A 25,056-nucleotide genomic window follows, 5' to 3' on the forward strand; every position below is an offset into this window, starting at 1 on the left:
AGCTTAACCATAGCTTGTGAAAGCTGGTTAACAGCATAGCATATATCGGGTCATGTATTGACCAGATACCTAAGCGACCCCACCAACTGTCGATAAACAGTGGCATCCACTACCTCCGCTGAAGTAGCATCCTCCTTCCTCCAACCTCTAGGAAGAGGAGTATCAACAAGATTGCAGCCATGCATGTTGAACTTCTCCAGTATCTCCCGGGCATACTTACCCTGAGAAACAAATAGTCCATCACTGCGCTGCCAAATTTCCAATCCCAGGAAATAATGAAGGAGGCCCAAGTCCTTCATCTCAAACTCTCTAGCAAGATCCTCCTTGCATGAAAGTATCAACAACTCATCTCCCGTCAAAATCAAATCATCTACATAACGTACAATGATCAACAACTTACCCTCCACCACAATCTGGTATAGGTTAGGATCCACCTCACTCTTGGAGAATCCAAGTCCGGTGAAATAACTGTCTATCCGTGGGTACCAATCACGAGGTGCTTGTTTCAACCCATACAGCGCTCTCTTGAGCCTGCACACATGCGACTCACTGCTGAAGATCTCGAAACCTTTGGGTTGCTCTATGTACACCTCCTCCTCAATGACTCTGTTGAGGGACGCAGTCTTCACATCCATCTGATGGATGTGCCACCCCATCTGCGCTGAGAGAGAAAGAATTGTCCATATGGAAGAATACCTTGCGACAAGTGCAAAGGTCTCCTCATAATCGATCCCCTCTATCTGTGAGAAGCCTCGGGCAACAAATCTTGCCTTGTACTTCTCCACACTCCCATCAGCTGCCTACTTCACTTTGTAGATCCATCTTGAACCCACCACTGATTTCCCCTCCGGTCTTGGGACAATCTCCCATGCACTGTTTCTGACAATCAAATCATACTCTTCCACCATGGCATCTACCCATGCGGGATCCTCCACAGCTTCCTCGAAAGAGGATGGCTTAGTCACGACACATTTACTCACAAGAGCCATGTATCTAGTGTACCGATCAGGTGACTGTCTCTGTCTGCGCTGTGTTGTAGGTGGTCCTACAACCTTCTCTGCATCTTGAGTCAGTCGCTCAGCTTTTGTAGTGCGCTTTTGCCCTCTGATGGTTAGCACTGCATGAGTGGTCTCTTCCACTCCATGAACTTCATCTTATGGCTGATCCACATCCTGAAGCTCATCCTTAGGAACTAATAGCTCCTCATCTGCATGCAAGTGTGACTCCCTCTCAAGCGAACACTTCATGGCTTTCTCCTCCTAAAATTTGATATCCCATCGCACAACAGTCTTGTGATTGTCTGACAAATACACACGATAGTTGTGCGGCGTATCAGTGTACCCCACAAATATCCCAACCTCTGCGGTCAACTCCAGCTTCTTCCTAGCATCCTTCATCACATGCATGTAAACAGGAGAACCAAAAATCCTCAAATGGGAAATATCAGGCCTCTTACCAGAATAAGCCTCCTCGGGTGTACTCATGCCAAGTATCTTGTGGGGACAACAGTTTTGCACATATACTGCAGTATTGCATGCCTCCACCCACAAGTGAAGGGGTAGGCCCTGATCATGAAACATCGCCTGTGCAACACCCACAATCGTTATATTCTTAAGCTCAGCAACCCCGTTCTGCTGTGGGTTATGGGGAGCTATGAGCTCTCTTCAAATCCCTTCTGCGTTGCAGAAGTCCTTGAACTCGCCAGAGATGAATTCACCACCATTGTCGCTCTTAAGAGCCTTCACCTTCTTCCCCGATTCCTTCTCGACTAGTGCTTTGAACTCACAGAACTTTGAGTATGTCTCGCTCTTCTTCTGCATGAAGAAGATCCAACACTTTCGAGAGAAATCATCAACAAAGATCACATAGTACTTGTGCTTTGCTGTCGAAGCTACTGAGAAAGGTCCACACACGTCTGTGTGAATTCTCTCAAGGATCGTCGTGGTGAAACTATCCTTCTCGTGAAAGGTGGCTTTCACAAATTTTCCCAAAGTACACCCCTTGCACTAATCTGACTGCGCAAGAGTTCCTTTAGGAAGCCTAGTAGAAATCTGTTGTAGTATCTTCAAGGCTCCATGGTGAAGGTGGCCCAATCTCCGGTGCCACAGCTCGCCATCATCCCGGCTCACCAATCCTCCTACCTTGCATGCCATTGCTGCACAACCATCTACATGCAATTGATAAAGGTTCTTGACTCGAACCCCTATCTTCCGGGTTTCTCCAGTTTTCTTACTGCGTAGGAAAGCCTTTCCCTCGCTGAAGACGACATCATATCCCTTGTCTTCTAACATCGCCACAGAGATAAGATTCTTATTCAATCCTGGAACTTGCATCACTTCCTTCAATACGAGGGGTTTACTAGACTCCCTTTCAAAGGAAATGGTACCGATACCGGTCGCACTGTATCTACCATCATCGCCCATCTCGATGTGCACTCCAAGATCTTTCTCATCCAGATCAGAAAACAAATCTCGATCTCCTATCATGTGAAAGGACGCACCACTGTCCAAAAACCATACCGATCCCATCACACTTGATACCAAGCATGCGATCAATGAAAAATCCAGCTCAAACTGCGAGGCTAAGGCCTCTCCCACTGCAGATCCAGCAGCTTGCTTATTTTTCTTCTTCTGCAGACAATTTGTGGCATAATGTCCATGCTGGTGACAGTGAAAGCACTTCACCTTGGACATGTCCTGCTTCTTGCCTTTCGCACCGGAATGAGAAGCTTTCTTGTTCTTCCCTTCTTTGCTTTGGTAGCCAAAGCGCAATTTTCTTCATCAGATGCCTTTGATGAAGATCCGTCCCTGGTATTCCACCTAATCTCCTCTTGCACAAGATTATACCAAAGTCTCTCCCATCCTGGCAATTTCTCCCGACCATTGACAGAGTCCTGATAGGAATACCAACTCTTTGGAAGATAAAGGAGAGCCAAGCTCACCAAGTCCTCATCATCGAGAGTCACCCCCACACTTCCCAGCTCATCCTAGCACTGGGTGAACTTCGTGAGATACTTGGGCATACTGTCTCCTTTCTCACACTTAATGTTTCTGAGTTTATCCTTGAGTGCCAACTTCCTCTGGTCACTCTTGCTTTGGAATAAATCTGTCAACGCTTTCCACATAAAGTATGGAGAATCGTTTCCATGCAGGCTATATACAATGTGATCCTTCATGCCCTCCAACAGAATCCTTCAACACTTTTTTGTCTTCTTTTGCCAAGCCTCAACGTGAGCAGCATCAGTAGGCTTTGGGACCTCAGCCTCTATGAACTCCTTCAACCCATTGTCATCTAACACCACCTCCATCCTGTCTTTCCATGCAATATAATTTGAGTTGCTTTCAAGGGCATACTCCAATCACAATGCATTAAAAGACATTTCAACTTCGACACCAAGAAAACATTCCTGCAAATTCGAATTCCACCAGCTAAAAACTCAACCGCTTCTGATCTAAAATTTGTGAGAACAAAGTATTTCTCGTACAGAGATTGACTGTATGGGAATTTACCGGATATCTCACCTTCCAAAAGAAGGATGAATCCAGAGGCTACCTGACCCGATTACAGACTTTGCCTGAAGAAATAAAATGCAATCACTTTCTGAATAATAGATCTGATGATCAACTTCGCTCCGATACCATGTAGAAATTTGAATAATATAACACTTATTCATAGAGATTATCCTGATTATACACTATTTGCGGAATGCACGCATAATACATAACCTCCTCTACCATTGATCATCAATTTGTGGAATTAAAAAAGCAATCGCATGCGCACATTGAAACATCAATCACACATATCAACACAGTATGTAATGGGGAAAGCATACAGCTGAAAACCCCCAACTATCTATATATTATAATGATAGAGAACATGTAACAATACATAGTACAATACTCCTCACAAGTACTCAGTAATATCTCCACCTGCTACACACAAAACTAGCTCAGATCTGAACAAGTCACGGGTTCAAATCTCCTCCACTGTTTGCCTGCCTCTACTGCGCAATCCAAGTTGAGAATAGATCTGATCCAAGTTTGAATTCCCTTGGCTTGTACTGCGCAATCCTCATTGGCAATCTCAATCAATGATTGTGCAAATCTCATGCACAGCTATAGTCACAACTGATAGTAGTCTCACCCTTTCACCCACCTCTAACACTTGTCTCCACTGAACTGTCCATGCACTGAGTTAACTGATGTATTCTTTAGTTGATTTATGAGTTAATAATTAGTGAATTAATTAATAATTAATTCACATCACTCATCACTAGTGTATTTGGCAGTTAGACTAAATACAACTAGTTCAACTAAGTCAAATTGAACACAACTCCATCAACTCCACCAAACTCAATCACTTGAGTTCTAACTGAAGTCCATCATTCAATAGCTCAACTAACCCATAGCAAAAGCGTATTTCCTTCTGGCAATTGCATGTGCCACATCCGTAGCTCGAACTGAAGTGCTACAAGAGGATAAGATAATGTTTATAGTCCAAATATTATTAAGAGCTAATAATATTCGACTGTTCTATTTTTTGACTGGCAGTCTAAAAATAGACTCCGCCCATATGTCTAAAAATAGAGGTCCATCTATTTTTACCAACATGACCAATCATCCATAAATAGCATCCTGCAACTCATAGACCATGATCCATATGTCTAAAAATAGACTTTGCGCCAAAAATAGCCTGCGGACCCACTTAGTGAAGGCGACTTCTTTTCACTAAGCTCCATCATCTTGTTGCATTTTCAACATTATTTGAGTCAAAATAACCCTCCAAGATCAAGTCAAGTGCTAACAATCAAGTTAGCCTTCACAAGCAACAAGTCGGCCTCAAATAGTGACAAGTCAACCTAATATCAAGTGACTGGAAGCCTATATATAGGGTAATCCGCCTCATTCAAGGAACACACTTCACTCACTTAAAAGTTTGAAAAAAGGGATCAAGAAGCAGGATCAAATCAAGCGAAGAAGAGGAGAAGGAAGGAATATCGAAGGAATTTTGGATCTGTTTTGGGATATTTCAGTTCACACGTGAGAAGAGATTAGGGATCTTCCTTCTGCAGCAAATAAGAAGTACATAAATCTCTAGGAAGATGAAATAAGTTCATCTCAAGGAAAGGACCTACATTGCAAGCTTAATTGATTGAGAAGTTAGCACAAGTCAAGCGAAGGAGAAAAAGGGTTAGAATTGACCTAGTTCTTTCCACACATGTGAAGATTGCAGTCATCTTCAGGAGGCTAAGAATTGCAGGAAGAAAGGGCCAAAAAATTCAGACTTGAGTTGCAGAACTAAGGGTGAAGAAAGAAGGATAAGTTGCAGCATCTTTAAGCAAGGATTGACTTGGCCTTTGAGGGGTTGTTGTTCTAGGGTCTAGGTCTTGGAATTCACCAATTGAAAGTTCTATAAGAAGAAGAATTCAATGGGTTTTCCTCTCAAGCTTGGAGAGGCTTTGGCCCTGGTTGATAGCCTACATCTTGTTTCATTTGTCTCATTGTTCTTTATGGTTTGGTAGTTATTTGGTGAATAAGAACACATAATAATAATCAAGTAAATAAGAATATAATTAAGAAAAGTAAAAGGTCTTCACAAGCAGTTGCCATTGCTAGAGAAAGAATCCCATCTCTTTTCCCTAGATTTCCCAACAGTCTTGTTGATGAAGTCAACTTTAATTAGGGTTTACTATGTTACTCGCATATCTATCAAGTTCCCTTTTACATAAAAATAGGACTTTATGAATTATACATTTGAACTTAGACTATAACCCCCTCCCCGTCCCCAAAGATTTCGATCAATAGAATCTTCCATATCTTCCAAATTTTTTTAATAGAATTGTGACCTCTATCACCTCAATTACCTCTTCATTTGTCAAAGTCCTTTTTATTGTTGAAAATAGCAACAAGAAATGTTAAAAATAGAAGTGCTAAAAATATCACTGCTATAAATAGCATTTCGAGATACATTCCAATTTTAGTTAGTCGCTAAACTAAAATTGAGAATTAAAATTCGAATTTGATCTTAGCAACTGTTTGTAAAATAATTAATTAATTCATCTTGAGTTAATTAGTTGTAGAAAATCAAACATGAAGTCTATGTGAAGACATGCAACAGTTTCCCCTTTGATTGAGGAAGTTATCTCTTGATTAAAGGAGATCAGGATGAGTTGTACTTTGAGTTGTAGTTAGTTAGCTCAGTTAACTGAGTTAAGTCCAGTTAGATTAATTCAAACAGTTTGTTAAACTAATTGTGAGTTCAGTTAGTTAATGCATGCATGCATGTAACTGCTACACTTTAGATAACTGAATATTCTCTCATAAATAACTCATGCATGTCAGTTCAGTCAGAGACCCAATTGAGATCAGATGATGGGACAGTGTACTATCAGTTGTAGGAATATTCCATTGAGGATATCTCTTGTATGCAGAAGGAATTCATTCCTTGGAGATTGCGCAGTTACTTCTGAGTTTGATGAGTGTGTGATGAGACCAATTCCCACAGGTGGCAACATTGGACCCCAGGAGAAACTGCACAAGGAAATAGGAAGCTAGGAGGATTGGAGGAAGACATATATTGTGTCTATTCAGTATGTGAGCGGTATTGAGGGATTGTACTGAGAGTTGGATAGCTTGTGAGCTAAAGCTTTGTGTAATCTAGACATATTTCCACTTGTATGATAATACAGAGATCGGGGTTTTTAGCTGAGGCTTTCCCCAGAGTATTATTCTGTGTTCATGTGTGATTGATTTCTCATTCTATATTATATGTGTTCTATTTGATATTGCTCATAATCGATTAAGCTTCCGCAAGTTTGTTTCTAGAAGTAGATCAAGTATTTTGCTTTAGTATATTACATTATCAAGTGATCTACAGTGGGAATTTCTACATGGTATCGGAGCAAAGGTGATCAAAGCGAAGAACAATATACAAAGAAGGGAGAAGTTCAAAGTTTGAAGTCCTGATTATAGAATTTGAATTCTAATCACATCTCAAATTTCACCAATGGCGTTAAACGGTTTAAGACTCGAGTATGCCCTTGATGGCAGCTCGAATTATATAGCCTGGAAGGATCGCATGGAAGAGGTATTAGAGGACAACGGTCTAAAGGACTTCACTGATCAAGAAGTCCCCATGTTAGCAGCAACTAATGCCCAAGAATTGGCAGAATGGAAGAAACGTGTGGCTAGAGCGAGGAGAATCCTACTGGAGGGAATTCGAGACCACAGTGTTTTGAGCCTCCATGGGAAGTAGACACCATTTTCAATGTGGAAAACATTGAAGGATCTATATCAGAATAGCAGCGATAAGAGGAAGTTGGCACTAAAAGACAAGCTTCAGAAAATCAAGTGTGAAAAGGGTGACACGATCTCTACATATCTAAACAAGCTCACCACCTGCAGGGATGAGCTTGGAAGTGTAGGGATCACGATTGTCGATGATGACATGGTGAGTCTTGCTCTCCTCGGTCTTCCTAAGAGTTGGCATAGCTACCAAGACTCGGTCAATGGAAGAGAGAAACTGTCAAATTGGGAACGACTTTGGTTGGATCTGATGCAGGAGGAGATAAGAAGAAGCAGCAGAGATAGATCTTCATCAAAGCAAGATGATGAAGAAAATCTAGCCTTAGCGAGTAAGGCGAGGAAAGGGAGAGGGAAGGAATCCCATTCCAAATCCAGTTCTTCCCATGGTGGGAAGAATTTTGACAAATTGAAAGTGTCATGCTTTCATTGTCATGAGGTGGGCCATTATGCTACGAATTGTCCACAGAAGAAATCCAAGAAGGGATCCTCGAAGGGATCAGATGGTGAGGCACTGGCCTCAAAGTTCGAATTAGATTTCTCTCTCATCACATGCATGGTTTCATCTATGGTGGGATGTGTTTGGTACCTGGACAGTGGAGCTTCATTCCACATGACCGGTGACAAAAATCTTTTCAGTACCTTGGAGGAGAAGGATCTCCATATGCGGATCAAGATGGGTGATGATGGAAAGTACCATGTTTTAGGTGAAGGTATAGTTGTGTTTCAGAGAGAGCATGGAGCTCCTCTCACCCTGATTGATGTAAAGTATGTACCGAGTCTAAATAAGAATCTTATGTCCATCGCTATGCTGGTAGACAAAGGCTATGATGTAGTCTTTAGTAAAGGAAAGGTATTCCTGAGGCATATCGGCACTGGACAGACGAAGAGGATTGGGATTCGAGTTACGAATCTCTACAAGCTGGAGGTAGATGATTGTGTTGCATTGAGTTCCAAAGAAAAGTTGGTGCAGAGCCAAGATGTTGGTGAGATATGGCATAGAAGATTGGGCCACTTGCACCATGGGGCCTTGAAGATCATGCAACAAATTTCTACCAAACTTCCCAAGGGAAAAATGGAGCAGACGGATACATGCAAAGTTTGTACCTTGGGTAAGTATGCAAAATCTTCCTTTTAGGATCAAGACAGTAAAGTTGGAGCAATCCTGGAGCAAGTTCACACAGATGTGTGTGGACCATTCTCTACAGCCTCCACCACTAAACAAAGGTACTATGTTATTTTATTGATGATTTTTCTCGTAGATGTTGGATCTATTTTATGTAAAAGAAGGATAAGACCTTCTCAAGGTTTTGTGAGATTAAAGCCTTGGCAGTGAAAGAATATGGAAATAAAATAAGAGCCTTGCGAAGTGACAATGGTGGAGAGTATGTCTCCCAACAGTTTAAGTACTTCTGCGCAGCAGAAGGAATTAAACGGGAGTTGACAGCACCCCATAACCCACAACAGAATGGGGTGGCCAAAAGGAAGAATAGATCGAATTGTAGGAGTAGCTCGAGCGATGTTGCATGACCAAAGCCTACCACTTCATTTGTGGGCTGAGCCATGTAATACAGCAATATACTTGTAGAACAAAAGCCTGCACTGTATACTAGGGATGAAGACACCAATGGAAGCCTTTTCCGGGAAGCGACCAGATGTGAGTCACTTCAGGATCTTTGGATCATCAGTTTATTGCCATGTGACCAAAGATGCCCAGAAGAAGCTAGATCCAACAGCTGAGTTGGGGATACTTGTGGGGTACACTAATACACCCCACAACTATCAGGTGTTCCTACCTACCAGTTAGAGGACAGTGGTACGCATAGATCTGAAGTTCGACGAGCAGAAAGCCATGCGAGTATCACTTGAGAGGGAGCTCAAGTTGCATGCAGAGGAGGAACTTTTAGTTCCTAAGGAGGAGGAGCCTCAGACTGATGCGGAGCAGCCGCATGCAGAGGATCCGGGAGTGGAGACATCCACTCATGCTGAGTCTTCCAGAGATGGGCAGAAATGCTCAAGGGAAGCTGACAGGTTGATGATGGATGCGCGAGAGAATGTGGGATAGCCATCTTCTCAGCGCAAACAGAGGAGGTCACCCGAGCGGTACACTAGTTACATGGCCCTGGTTGGGGAGTGTGTAGAGACCAAACCTTCTTCATTCGAGGAAGCAATGCAACAACCAGTCTGGGTTGATGCTATGGTGGAGGAGTACGACTCCATCGTTCGGAACTATGTTTGGGATGTTATCCCAAGACCTCAGGACAAGTCAGTGGTGAGTTCCCGATGGCTTTACAAGGTAAAGCGGGCAGCTGATGGCAGTGCTAAGAAACATAAGGCAAGGTTTGTTGCCTGTGGTTTCTCACAAGTCGAAGGGATCGACTATGATGAGACTTTTGCTCTTGTAGTAGGGTACTCATCTATCAGATCGATGTTGGCACTATCAGCTCATATGGGTTGGAAGATCCATCAGATGGATGTGAAGACTATGTTCCTCAATGGGAAGATTGAGGAAGAGGTGTACATTGAGCAGCCGGAAGGTTTTGAGACCTTCGATCGTGAGTCACATGTGTGCCGACTTAAGAGGGCTTTGTATGGGTTGATGCAAGCACCTCGTGCTTGGTACACCAGGATCGACAGCTATTTCACCAGGTTAGGCTTCACCAAGAGTGAAGCAGATGCGAACCTTTACCACGTCATGGTAGAAGGTAAGCCGTTGATCATTGTTCTTTATGTGGATGATCTGATTTTGACAGGTGATGATCAGTTGATCAAGTCTTGCAAGGAGGACCTTGCAAGAGAGTTCGAGATGAAAGAGATGGGTCTTATGCACTACTTTCTAGGCATGGAAGTGTGGCAGAAAGATGGGGAAGTGTTTGTGTCTCCAGGCAAGTATGCCAATGAGATGCTTAGGTGATTCCACATGGAGAAGTGCAAGCACATGCAGAATCCTCTAGCTGGTAACTGGAGGAAGGAGGATGCTACTTCAGGTGAGGTAGTAGCTGCTACTGTTTATTGGCAGCTTGTGGGTTCATTGATGTATCTAGTGAACACATGACCAGACTTATGTTTTGTGGTGAACCAGCTGAGTCAAGCTATGGTCCAGCCTACCAAGCTGTTTTGGAAGGCAACGAAGCATGTGTTGAGATACCTCAAAGGCACATCTCAGTATGGATTGTGGTATAGACGGATAGAGGGAGTGAAGTTTCAGGGCTTCACAGATGCAAATTGGGCAGGGAGTCCATCAGACCGGAAGAGCACTTCTGGAGGAATCTTAAACCTTGGTTCAGCTACAGTTTCCTGGTACATCAGGAAATAGAGGTCAGTTGCACTTAGCTTAGTAGAGGTTGAATACATGGCTGCCATTCAAGCAGCATGCGAGGCCATTTGGATGCAGAAGATTGTTTGGTAATCAGAGTTGTATCAAACTCTCTAAGAATCCAGTTTTTCATGACAGGTCCAAGCACATTGATATCCAGTATCATCATCTTTGAGACTATGTCGTGAAGAGGATCATGTTGTTGATGTATGTTTCAACTGAGGAACAGGATGCAAATATTTTGACTAAGGCATCGTCAAAATGCAAGTTCGAGTTCCACAGAGACACAATTGGGGTGACTAATAATCCCTTTCTTGTTGAGAGGGAGTGCTGAAAATAGCAACAAAAAATGCTAAAAATAGCACTGGTATAAATAACATTTCGGGATACATTCCAATTTTAGTTAGTTCCTAAAATAAAATTGAGAATTAAAATTTGAATTTGATCTTAGCAGTTGTTTGTAAAATAATTAATTAATTCATCTTGAGTTAATTAATTGTAGAAAATCAAATATGAAGTCTATGTGAAGACATGCAACAGTTTCCCCTTTGATTGAGGAAGTTATCCCTTGATTAAAGGAGATTAGGATGAGTTGTAATTTGAGTTGTAATTAGTTAGCTTAGTTAACTGAGCTAAGTCCAGTTAGATTAGTTCAAACAGTTTGTTGAACTGATTGTGAGTTCAGTTAGTTAATGCATGCATGCATGTAACTGTTGCACTTCAGATAACTGAATATTCTCTCATAAATAACTCATGCATGTCAGTTCAGTTAGAGACCCAGTTGAGATCAGATGATGGGACAGTGTACTATTAGTTGCAGGAATATTCCATTGAGGATATCTCTTCCATGCAGAAGGAATTCATTCCTTGGAGATTGCGCAGTTACTTCTGAGTTTGATGAGTGTGTGATGAGGCCAATTCACACAGGTGGTAGCATTGGACCCCAGGAGAAACTGCGCAAGGAAATAGGAGGCTTGGAGGATTGGAGGAAGACATATGTTGTGTCTATTCAATCTATGAGAGGTATTGAGGGATTGTACTGAGTGCTACATAGCTTGTGAGCTAAATCTTTGTGTAATCCAGACATATTTCCACTTGTATGATAATATAGAGATCGGGGTTTTTAGCTGAGGCTTTCCCCAGAGTATTCTTCTGTGTTCATGTGTGATTGATTTCTCATTCTCTGTTATATGTGTTCTATTTTATCTTGCTCATAATCGATTAAGCTTCCACAAGTTTGTTTGTAGAAGTAGATCAAGTATTTTGCTTTAGCATATTGCATTATCAGGTGATCTACAGTGGGAATTTCTACATTTATTGGAATTGCATGGTAACTTATCTTCTACCTTGAGCATGAACCAATACACCTCCTCAATAGAATGCATCATATGTAAACTAATCATATCATGACTCACAAAATCTAAACCATTAACATACCACAAAACAAATTGGAATTTCCCCTCTTCAAATCTACTTTGATTAGATAATATTTAGAAACTTCCTTGGTGTACACTTGTAATTTTTTCTCCTTTTTATTAACGATATCAATTGTTTTAATATGTGATTTTAAGATCAAGAAGCAAGACATTTCATGCAATATTGCCACCATCTTAGTCTAACTCTAAATTTCCTCTTTATCCTTTTGAATTTACTCTCAAAGTGTAAAGATTTACCATATTACAACATCCCCTTTTAGCTTGTCACTCGTGATTTATTTTTTGAAGGTTTTTTGTTCTTTCAAACTTGAAATAACTCTCTATTTCATTAATATGGTCTATTATTTCCTCATCCTTCAAACTTTCACATCAATGGGAAATTTCAATCTTCATTATTTTCTTATTCTTCAATATCCTTACTAATTTCTTGCACATCCCAATCTAGGACTTCATTTTCTTCCTAAATTTTGGTTATGAGTTTTTCTCTTTAGGTTTTTTGGGTTTATTCTTTCCTCATGGCTTTTCTTCCCCTTAATGCCTACAATTCTATGTTTATTATTTTCTTCCATTTCTTCTAGATAGAAACCTCTGGTTATCTTCTTCAAGTTTACTTGTCACCTAATTCTCATTCTTGGAACTCTTATCCTTACTCTAATACCAATGGCATAATCATGGACCTAGAGGTTGCTTTTCTCCAACCTTCAACCACATAGTCCATGTAGAAGTCTACAATGGTAGGTTGAAAGGTAATCATGCTAAATAAAATACATAAAATAATTTAGTATGAAAATCAAGCTAAATCTCCAACAAAACACTTGTACATAATATAGAGTGTGCTTTATCACTCTGCCCTGGGATCTACAACCAATTCCTCACTCTCAACAAAGTCTAAAATAATAAATTTACTTCTTTAGCACAATGGCATCAATGCATTGTCAATCATAATAGATGTGTTAACTTTCACTCAACCTGGGTTAATTGTTAGCTAACCATGAACTCTTTCACTACCTTCATGTGGCTTCAACTTCTATTTTTTATTCTTCATATTCAACTTCCATTTTTTTCTTCATATTTTCTTTGACACCTCCAATTTAAACATGTTGATTAGTCTTACTTTATGACCTTTTATATTCCCCTAATGCATTGCTCTTATTATGGATATTCATTATGTTCACCATGTGTCCTCCTTCCCATACTCCATGTCATCCCCTAATGTGTTTTTCCTATCTAATTATTGCACATGTCCCTCTAAACTCAAATTGTGTTTCATTATCCTTCTATCATAGTTGCACCTTATCTTGAATGTTTTCAACTATGATGCATGGGGACGTTCCCCCAACCCACAAAATAAATTGCAAAACCTATTGAGAAGGGAATATCTTTTATGTTTAACATAATCAACTTGGGTTAGTTGTTAGCTACACATTAACTCTTTAACTACCTTCATGTGGCTTCAACTTCTATTTTTTGTTCTTCATATTCAACTTCCATTTTCCATTCTTCATATTCCTTGTGAGACCTCCAATTTAAACATGTTGATTAGTCTTACTCTATGACCTTTTATCTTCCCTTGGTGCATTGCTCTTATCATGGATATTCATTGTTTTCACCATGTGGGTTCAAATAAAATAAAAAATAAAAATAAAAAACACGTGAAGAAATTGGATCCCTCTCGACTCATGTTAGATCCGTATTTAAGATGGCATGAAGAATTGGATCCCCCCCCCCACTCATGTTAGATCTGTATTTAAAATGGCGTGAAGAAATTGGATCCCTCCCGACTCATGTTAGATCCGTATTTAAAATGGCGTGAAGAAATTGGATCCCTCCCCACTCACATTAGATCTGTATTTAAAATGGCGTGAAGAAATTGGATCCCTCTCGACTCACATTAGATCTGTATTTAAAATGACGTGAAGAAATTGGATCCCTCTCGACTCACATTAGATCTATATTTAAAATGGCGTGAAGAAATTGGATCCCTCTTGACTCACATTAGATCTGTATTTAAGATGGATCTATGCTGGTAGATAAATGTTACAAATATTTACATTGTTATCCTTTAACAAGTATTAACCAAAAAAAAAAACCTTTATTTGCAGTAGCATTCTCCGCTGGGAATGCAAACATCTCTTTATGCTATTTATTGTTACATCTTTGCTGAACTGTATTAGAATTTTAACATTTTAAATCCTCTTTCTAAATCTAAAATTCAATTTTGTCCATTGCTTGCTTGTTTGATGGCGTGAAGAAATTGGATCCCTCTCAACTTACATTAGATCCTTATTTAAGATGGATCTACACCAATAGATAAATGTTACAAATATTTACATTGTTATCCATTAACAAGTATTAACCAAAGAAAAAACCCTTTATTTACGGTAGCATTCTCAGCTTGGATTGCAAACATCTCTTTATGCTATTTATTGTTACATCTTTGCTGAACTGTATTAGAATTTTAACATTTTAAGTCCTCTTTCTGAATCTAAAATTCAATTTTGTCCGTTGCTTGCTTGTTTGGGATTTGAACTAGCCTTATATCTAAATAATTGCTTGTTTGGGATTTGAACAAACGTTATATCTCATTTCTGAGAATATATTTTTAGGGTTATAATTTTCACATAAGCAGCATTTTTTCTTGACGATGTAACTGTAAATACATCCGAGCAAAACCTTGAAAGGTGGAGGCATCAAAATAGACCTTCTTTTAGGGGACAAGGTTGGCTTATGCAGGTTTCGTACCTGCGACCTTCGCGGCATTTATCTTGACGATGTAACTGTAAATATATCCGAGCAAAACCTTGAAAGGTGGAGGCATCAAAATAGACCTGTTTAATGGGACTGAACAAGGTTGGCCTATGCAGGTTTCGAACCTGCGACCTTCGCGTTATTAGCACGACGCTCTAACCAACTGAGCTAATAGGCCACGTGTAGTTGCTTTAATGGTGCTAGTATATGTTTTCTCTAAATCGATTCCCATACAGAGATGGTGATGCATTCTTTTTAATTCTTCACAGACTAATACATCTCATTTTGGTTACTTAAATGGTTACAACATACATTTTTTTTGAAGGGTTAAAAATTTATAACGCATAATGATATTACTATTATAATTATTATAAGTTTAAATGGCTGAAAGTGATTTGATAACCATTTCCTCGTTTAAAAACGAAAGTTTCATTTTTCTTATTGATAAAAATATTATACTAATTTATTGATATTTTAGATATATTTCTTAATTATTTATTGATTTATTTGAGATATTTTCTATTAAAATTTAGAATTTTTTTTTTGTTGGTTTATTAATAATTGTTTTTTTATTTATTTGTCATATTATAAGGATGTATTAAAATCACTTAAAATTTATTTTTTGTTTTATATGTAGTTATTAAGGATTATGAATTTGATTATTTGCAATATATAAGTTTAATGATTTTGAGTCCTGAGGATTAGTTCAATTAGTTGAGTCTCCATCATTAAAGCACTTCTGTCGTTGAGAGGTCACAAGCTCATTTCCTCGACACTTGGTATGAGGCTTCGTGGTTGAGGCGATAGGAAGTGATCCCTTTAGGTGGATCTTCCTAGTGCAAATATTTTGTGGACGTAGCCACCACTAATCCATTAAATTGTACCAAGAAAAGGCTGCATTTGACTTGCACCTTAGTCAAATGGAGAAATTCGAATTTTCGCTTCAATAAGATGAGTTGGAAAGTAGTCAGCAGGAGTGACATGGAAAAATCACTCAATTAAGTCAGTCAATTCGAGTTTGTGGGCAAGAAGTAGAGTTGTGCATGGGTTGATTGCTAAGATCTAGTAATCTAGTGGAATTATATTTAGTGAAACTCAGTTATCTAAACTCTAGTCTAGAATAGAGTCAGTATGAATTGAGTTGAGTAGTTGTATTTGTTGTTAACTCATTGATCTCTGAGTTAACTAGTCAATTTACTAAAAACAACCCTAGTCATGCATGCAATTTGAATTGCCTAGTGAAGTGCAGGAAAAAGCCATAATTGTAATCATTATTATATACTAGTGAGTGTATAGCGTTTGCATGTAGTAGGTGGGCTAATTCTCTTGGGAATTGTGTAAGGAAATAAGAGCCTTCCTATTCTTTAAGAGCAGGAATTGTGCAAGGAAATAGGAGAAAGCAGGAGGCCTTTTTTGGCTAAGCATTTGCCAGAGCAGACTCAAGAGGAGACCAGTATTGCAGTGCAAGTTGAGCTTCAAGCATTGAAGTTGTCATTGTCATAGATCATTTTTCTCATTTGATATAATACAAACAGAGGAGGGATTTTCCCCAGTTGTGTTCCCTAGTAAATATTGTGTTCATTTTGATTGAATGATTACATGTGTTTCTATTGTATATTTTCCCTTCCGCGGATTTAGTAGAAGAAAATTGTGTCTATTGATTTCAGCGTGATTTCATTAGCAACTACAAATTTCAAGTTATTTCTACATGGTATCAGATCTATTGAAAACTACATAGAAACTAGGTTCTTGATCATCTCTTAGAGAAATTTCAAATAATGGATTTGTGATTCAAGGATTCGAACTCTACAAGTGCAGGAATTCAAGTTTAGGAATTTCTTCAATTCAAGAACAATTTCTTTCAATGGATTGAGGCTTTAGTATACATTGGATGGAACTTCGAATTTCTGTGTGTGGAAAGACATCATGGAAGTTGTGTTGGATGACAATGGAGTACTGGAGTACACACAAACTGATATTCCAAAACTAGCACCATCAGATGCACAACAGTTGGCTTAGTGGAGGAAAGATATTGCAAAACCCAGTAAGATTATCCTGGAAGGAGTCAGAGACCATGTGGTTTTGAATTTGCATGGCAAGGAGACTGCTTATAAAATGTGAAAAGCCCTCACAAATATATTCCAAAGCAAGATTGGGAGAGACTTTGGTATTACTTGGTGCAAGAGGAGATTAGAAGAAACACTAGAGATGGTATCACACACAAAACTTGTGAGGAAGAAAACTTTGCCTTAGCTAGCAAAGGAAAGAAATCCAAAGGCAAGAAGGCCCAAGGCAAGGCAAAATCCATCCAGAACCATGGCAAGAAGAAATACCTCAGTAAAATTAAATGCTTTCACTGCCATGAGTATGGTCATTATGCAACCAAGTGTCCACATAAGAAATCCAGTAAGAAGTATGTAGTAGGAACAGAAGGAGATGCTCTCACATCACAATTCAAGTTGGATTTCACCCTCATTAGTTACATGACAAGTATTGTACAAGGTAGTGTATGGTACTTAGACTCTGGTGCTTCATTTCATATGACAGGAAATAAGGAGTTCTTCAGCAGCTTATATGAGAAGGATCTACAATTACACATCAGAGAAGGTATAGTACCAAAGGGATTGGCACTATCACCTATAACAAGGAGCGAGACTCGCATCTTCACCTAAAGAATGTAATGTATGTGCCTGGTTTGAAGAAAAATCTAATTTATGTAGTTGTACTAGAAGAAGAGGATATGATGTGGTGTTCAGTAGAGGGAAGGCATATTTGAAGCATGTTGCTACTAGACAAGTAAAACAAATTGGTGTTTGGGTTAAAAATCTCTACAAGCTAGAGGTGGATGCATGTGCTGCATTGAGTAGTAAGAAAGAACATGTTCAGGGCCGAGATGTTGGAGAGATCTGGCATAGGTGCATTAGACACCTACACCATGGAGCTTTGAAAGTAATGTAGTAGGTTACCACTAGACTTCCAAAATGCACCCTTTATTAACATGATGTTTGCAAGGGATGCACTCTTGGAAAATATGTTAAATCCTCCTTCTAGGGTCGAGATAGAAGAGCTAGAGCCATCTTGGAGTGATTTCACTCAGGTGTGTGGGGACCATTTTCCATAGTCTCAACTACAAAGCACATTTATTATGTGATCTTCATTAATGATTTTTCCTGCAAATGTTGGATCTATTGCATGAAGAAGAAAGATGAGGTTTATTCAAAGTTTGTTGAATTTCAAGCCTTAGTTGAAAATAAGACTAGAAAGAAAATTAAATCCCTGAGAAGTGATAATGGAGGAGAGAATGTGTCTAATGTCTTCAAAGAATTATGTGTCAAGGAGGGTATTAGAAGGGAGTTGATTTCACCTCACAACCCATATCAAAATGGGGTTGCAAAGAATAAAAATAGAAGTATTGTAGGAGTTGCTAGAGCAATGTTGCATGACCAGGGATTGCCACTATCCTTGTGGGCAGAAGCTAGAAATACAATTGTTTATTTGCAGAATAGGAGCTCTCACAAAATTCTTGGAATGATTACACTTGAAGAGGCTTTCACTGGGAGGAAGCTAGATGTCTCCCACTTTCGCATTTTTGGATCCATAATTTATTGTCATGTCTCCAAAGATAGCAAGAAAAAGTTGGAGCCCATTGCAGAGAGGGGGATCTTTGTAGGATACATAGAGACACCTCATATTTATCAGGTGTACATGTCGTCACTCAAGATGATTATGATGAGGAGGGATGTGATATTTTATGAGGAGAAAGACATGAGTAGCTCTCTAGAGTGAAAGCTGAGCATACCACCAAAGGAGGAGCTTCTAGCTCCAAAGAAGGAGCCTCAATTAGATCCACAAAGTCGGGACTTTCTCAAAGGCAAGAGGAAATTACAGGAGGATGATGTGGAGCAGCGACATGTGGAGGAGTAGAGAGAAAACCAAGTGGAGGCCTCCACTCACATAGAGCCTTCTAGAGAAGGGAGGAAGATGACCAGGATGGTTGACAGATTGGTGTAGGAAGCTCAGGAGTAGGTTGGAGCTCATAACTCCTTGTGCAAAGAGAGGAGGTCACCATACATATATACCAGATATATGGAACTCATGTCAGAGTTGATTAATTATGAGCCATCTTCTTTTGAAGAGGATATTCCCAGCAGGTGTGGATAGATGCGATGGTGGAGGAGTATGACTCCGTCATGAAGAATGATGCTTGGGAGGTTGTTCCTAGACCTGAGGGAAAATATATTATTGGATCCAAGTTGGTGTATAAGGTGAAACATGCAGCTGATAGTAGTGTTGAGCAGTACAAGGCCATATTTATGGCCAAAGGCTTCTCACAGATGGAGGGAGTTGATTATGATGATACATTTTCCCCTATGGCAAGATACTCATCTATCAAGACCGTATGTGTATTAGCAACACAGTTTGGGTGGAAGATCCACCAAATGGATGTTAAGACTGCCTTCCTCAATGGAGTGGTTGATGAAGGGATCTACATTGAGCATCCTGAGGGGTTTGATACCTTTAGCATGGAGACACATGTGTGTAGGCTCAAGATATCCCTCTATGGTCTCAAGCATGCACCTCATGCTTGGTACACTCACATAGATTCCTATCTTAGTGGATTGGTCTTCACTAAGAATGAAGCAAATGCCAATCTATACTACATTATGGTAAATGGTAGTATTCTCATCGTAATCATTTATATAGATGATTTGATACTCACAGGACATGAGAGGTTGATCCATTCTTATAAGGATGACCTTGCAAGAGCATTTGAGATGAAGGATATGGGTTTGATGCACTACTTCCTTGGCTTGGAGGTGTGGTAGGGAGATGGAGAGATACTTGTTGGACAAGCGAAGTACACCTTTGAAACCCTTCAGAGATTCCATATGCAAGATTACAAACCCATGGATACTCCTCTTATTACTAACTAGAGGAAAGAGGATGCTTCTACAGGTGAGGCAGTAGATGGCACTATCTACAGATAGTTGGTGGGGTCCTTAATGTACTTGGTGAACACAAGGCCAAATATTTGTTTTGTAGTGAACCAACTTAGTCAGTATATGGTGAAGCATACCAAGCTTCACTGTAAAGTAATAAAACATGTTCTCAAATATCTCAGAGGCACAACATACTTTGTTTTTGGTACAGATAGACTGATGGAGTGAAGCTCCAAGGATTCAAAGATGCAGATTGGGTAGGGATTCCCTCAGATAGGAAGAGCACATCGGGAGCAGTCTTCAGTGTTGGGTCAACAACAATTTCTTGGTACAACATGAAATATAGATCTGTAACACTCAGCTCAATAAAGGTTGAGTATATGGATGCTATTCAAGCAACATGCGGGGCTATTTGGATGAGGAAGATATTGGTTGGTCTCTTTAGTCAAGGGATGGAGCCTACATTGATCTAATGTGGAAATCAAAGTTGCATAAAACTCTCTGAAAATCCAATGTTTCATAATAGGTCCAAGCATATAGACATCAAGTACCATCACCTAAGAGATTGTGTGCAGAGGAGGATTGTTATGTTACAGTACATTCTTACAGAGGAGCAGGATGCATACATCTTGATAAAGGAATTATCAAGAGGCAAGTTTGAGTTCCACAAAAGTAGGATTGGGGTTTTTTAGAAACCTTTTCTTGTTAAGGAGTGTTAAATTGTAGCAATAAAAGGCTTCATTTGACTTGTGCCTTAATCAAATGGAGAAATTTTAATTTCCACTTCAGCAGGATGAGTTGGCATGCAGTTAGCAGGAGTGACATGACCAAATCACTCAGTTAAGCCAATCAATTCGAGATTGAGGGAAAGAAGTAGAGTTGTGCATGAGTTGATTGCTAAGATCTAGAAATATAGTGGAGTTATATTTAGTGAAACTCGATTATCTGAGCTCTAGTCTAAAAATATATTCAGTATGAGTTCAGTTGAGTAGTTGTAACTATTATTAACTCACTGATATCTTAGTTTACTAGTCAATTTACTACAAATATCTCTAGTCATGCATGCAATTCGAATTGCCTAGTGAAGTGGAGCAAAAAGACATAATTGCAATCATTATTGTATACTAGTGAGTGTATGGTGTTTAAATGTAGCAGGTGAGCTAATTATCTTGGGAATTGTGGAAGGAAAGAGGACCCTTTCTATTCTTTAGGAGTAGGAATTGCACAAGGAAATAGGAGGAAGCATGAGGCCTATTTTGGCTAAGTGTTTGCCAGAGTAGACTCAAGAGGAGGAGATCAATATTGCAGTGCAGGTTGAACTTCAAACATTGAAGTTGTCATTGTAATAGATCATTTTTCTCATCTGATATAATACAAACAAAGGAGGGGTTTTTCCCATTTGGGTTTCCTAGTAAATACTATGTTCATGATGATTGAATGATTACATATGTTTCTATTGTATGTTTTCTCTTTCGTAGATTTAGTAGAAGAAATTAGTGTTTATTGATTTTAGTGTGATTTCATTTGCAGCTGCAAATTTCGAGTTACTTCTACACAATCTCTAGGGATGGTGAACCGATATGGGTCATATTAAGAATGCTATAGCTCTAAGGCATGTCCAAAAATCCTTCCTGCTATGTGATGGCCCACAAATATTAATAAAATCGACATTTACATTCATAAATTTTGAAAAGAGAGTTACAATGATGTATTACATAGTACATATTATTGATATTGAAACTATAATATTTCAATCATAACACTTCAAACCTCAAAAGGATAAAAAGGGTAGGGTGGGAATGATACCCTGAATTTATAACCTTAGGAAAGAGATGCAAACTTCATATTCATGAAGTCTTAACATAAAAGTTCTTATTTGAAATTTTTGATATCTTCTAATTTTTATAAATATTCAAATTTTCTTTAAAATAAAATTGAATAAAACATATACATGCACTAAAAAAATTATAAAGAAATAACAAATTCATAAAAAGGAATAATAAAAATTATATATTCAAATATATGCTTTAATCCAAAACACTCAAAAAAATGTAAAAAAGAGTACAGTATATATGTATGTATGTATGTATGTATGTATATAAAATTGAAAAGAAGTTACTGAAATTGTTCTTGGAAAATAATGTCACTAAAACAATGATAATTACTCAACAATGAAAGAAATGTAATGATCCTTTATTTGATTGACACATAACTTAGTCTTAGACAAAATCATTTCTTCAAGTTCTTTTGAGAACTTGGAATTTTTTTTTTAAGTCTTAGATGTAAAGAAAAATCATACAAATACAACCAAGTGCCTAAGAATGGAAAATAATATGATGTGACTTGGACCACCTCAAGTAGTGTGATCCTCTACAATCTACATAATGTACCATTTATTATTATCAAAATAAACTCAGAACTACTAAAAAGAGTAAAAAATGTATGCCTTAAATTGCCCTCCATGCCCTTGTATCTCAAAGACTACCAACCACTAAAAAACCTAACAAGGATTTCATATATAATGAATCTTAAATACAAGTTCCAATGATGAAGCTTCTAAATATTAAGCTCGCAATAGAAATCTAAGAATTTGAAATCTAAAGTTGTTTAACAAGCTTCACTAGCTTTGCTTTTATACACAAAATATGAAACGAACTACTGAAACATCTCTTTGTGGCTAACAAGAAACTAATTTGATCCTTCTTCTGGATGTAATTCAACTTCCCCATGGCCAAAATTGTGGGAAAATTGTGTTTGTCATATCTTGGCGAAATTCTTCACTAAGTATGTGTTTTAATAGACAGATTGGTCACATTGATTGCACATTGATCGGACCTCTACGTGCAGTTTTTCTCAAAACTAGGGGTAAACTAACAATCTTCGGATCATGGGCAAAAAAACTCATACCCCCTCTTTTTCCCAGCTAGTCTGCAAGTACCTAAGTGAATGAACAATTGGGAAAATTGCTAATTTTCAATAAAAATCTAGTAAACTAGATTTATAATGCATATATTTTCATGAAATTTCAAAAATTAAAAATGAATAACAAAATACTTGGGAAGTGGTTCTTTGATCAAAATAAGTTCCAAATGCAATCAAAATGACATAACATAGGTTCACTTAAGTCAAGATGTGGCATATTATCATAGCAAAATATCGTCAAAATAGGGGACTAACAACACATATGGGTTTGTCACAGGTGGGAGGCTCCTTGGAGGGTGACAACATTGCCACCTTTCATTGCTAGCAAAGCCACCACTTGCAAGAAGTGAAGCCCATAACAATCTTATCCTTTACCCACCCTTCCCTCTTCCTCCAATAGTGACATATAAAGAGTATAAAGGGGAGACATTGGACATGGGATGATCCAAACTTAAATAGGAACGCAACAAATTACAGATATAACCATAAATATTGGAATGCAACAGAAATAACACTTCATTTCATTAATATCAAAACACTGAAAGATGCTTACAAACAAAATGGAAATAAACTAGCTAGGGCGATGGTAGCTTATCTTTTAGAAGAGATGTGGTGGCTACATGCCTCTGAACTGTGTTATAATGAGGCTCCAAGGCTTATTTATTATTCAGAAGCAATGGAAAACCCTAAACATCTATAAACCTAACCCTAGGAGATGAAGCACCAAAACTATGGGCCTTGTTTGGGTAGATTGGTACATCAATCTCCCGGGATCATAAGTTTTGCATACGATATCCTTTTGGCTATCATAATACCTCATTTCGAAGATCTCAAAGAGTAGGCTGTAAACAAGCTAATAAATGCATTCAAGACACTTTTGGTCTCTCTGTTTTCCATAAAAATTTCGTTTAGGGCCTCAAAATGACTCTGGAAGTTCAAGACCCCAAAAAATACCAAAAATAGTAAATTGTGCGACAATTAAGGAAATTGAAAAACTGAAAGAGACAATGTTAGGGGTCCAAGTGGAATAGGATGGTGGCCACCAATATTCACTTGGATCATGGGAGGGTTGAGGAGGTGGGGGTCAAGGTTAAGGCTACATGTGTGGGGGTAGGGATGGATGAGAGAAGAGAGGAGAGTAAGACTTCAGGGGTAATGTAGCAACATCCATGATTAACAAGTTATCTTGTATGCATTTGACTTCACATATAGGTGTGAAAGACTTAGAAGTACTTCTAGTCAAAATTTTCAAGAATTAGGCATGCCCACCTTGCCTTGGGAATGCCTATTAAAGATCTACACACGTAATTCCCTAATGTTTCGAAATAATGATAGTTTTGGTTTAATAATTATAGAATTTTGGTGTGGGGTGCATTTAATAAAGGCTTTTTCCTAGAAAAATGTAATAAATTATTTCGTCCTAAAAGTGTAGTGAAATGTTTCTTGTCCTTAGTGATTTTTTATAAACCCTTGGAATATGAAGTGATGAATTTGAATAGTTGGGTAGTTGGAAGGCCAAAAGGTAAGGATCAAAAGCAGAAGTTTGTGAATGAACAAAGGGTGTTTAACTCTCTATTTATGGGTTTCAGAGATCTATGCATAGACTCTGCAAATGTAATAAGGTCAAAAAGTATTGGCCATGTTATTGTTAAAGTTCTAGAGATTGTCATTGAATGTATTTGCTGTGATATTAATTTGGTAATAGATTGTGTGTGTAGAACGTCTATTAAATTTAATACATTTTCATATTTAGTGTTTTTATGTAAGTTCCTTTGTGTGATTTTGGTCAACACCCTTGGGCATTGCATCAAGTGGCATCAGAGCTAAGGGTAATGAAAAAAAACATGTTAGATTGTTCTTTTTGGTGTGGAATACATATATTAGCGAAATATACTAAGAACTTCCTCTCATTTTGAGGATGGTACCTAGGGTAAACCAAACTCTTTAGGGCTAAAGGCTTATACAACAATATACTCATTAAGGGATCATGTTACTTGAAATAATTGGTCTTGGGTGGGGAGGATAACACTCCTCCTCTCATCACCTAGGATATGCTCAATTCACCAACATGTTAGATTGTAGGGAAGGAAGAAAGTGATATTTTAATTTATAAGAGAGCTTTTTTTCCTTGTTACAAACAATGTTTTGATGGTGGTGATCATTTTAGCTATCATAAATTAGTGGAGTATATATCTTTGAAGATGATACAAAAAATACATTAGTTTATGCATGGTAATTGGTGTGAGAATTACTAGGATAATAGGCATAGGTATGACACCCAAGATGGGAAATCAAATAAGTCAACAAGATTCAAACATGGTAGAAATGAGAAGTGAGAGAAATTAAAGAAACAAATAAATGGGAGAAATGATAACAAATAATTGAAAGTTAGA

At 38.5% G+C, this 25,056-nt stretch overlaps 1 non-coding gene across 1 annotated transcript; it reads right to left on the reverse strand.

Moving 5' to 3' along the window:
• Positions 1-14,905: 14,905 nt before the first annotated feature.
• On the reverse strand, positions 14,906-14,979 carry TRNAI-AAU (transfer RNA isoleucine (anticodon AAU)). The gene has a single exon. It is a non-coding gene; the product is annotated as a tRNA-Ile (tRNA).
• Positions 14,980-25,056: the final 10,077 nt, after the last annotated feature.

The sequence above is a fragment of the Pinus tabuliformis genome, chromosome 4_2, assembly GCF_031772625.1.
Source record: "Pinus tabuliformis cultivar Carrire ecotype Pingquan chromosome 4_2, CPIR1, whole genome shotgun sequence".
In the NCBI taxonomy this organism is placed as follows: Eukaryota; Viridiplantae; Streptophyta; class Pinopsida; order Pinales; family Pinaceae; genus Pinus; species Pinus tabuliformis.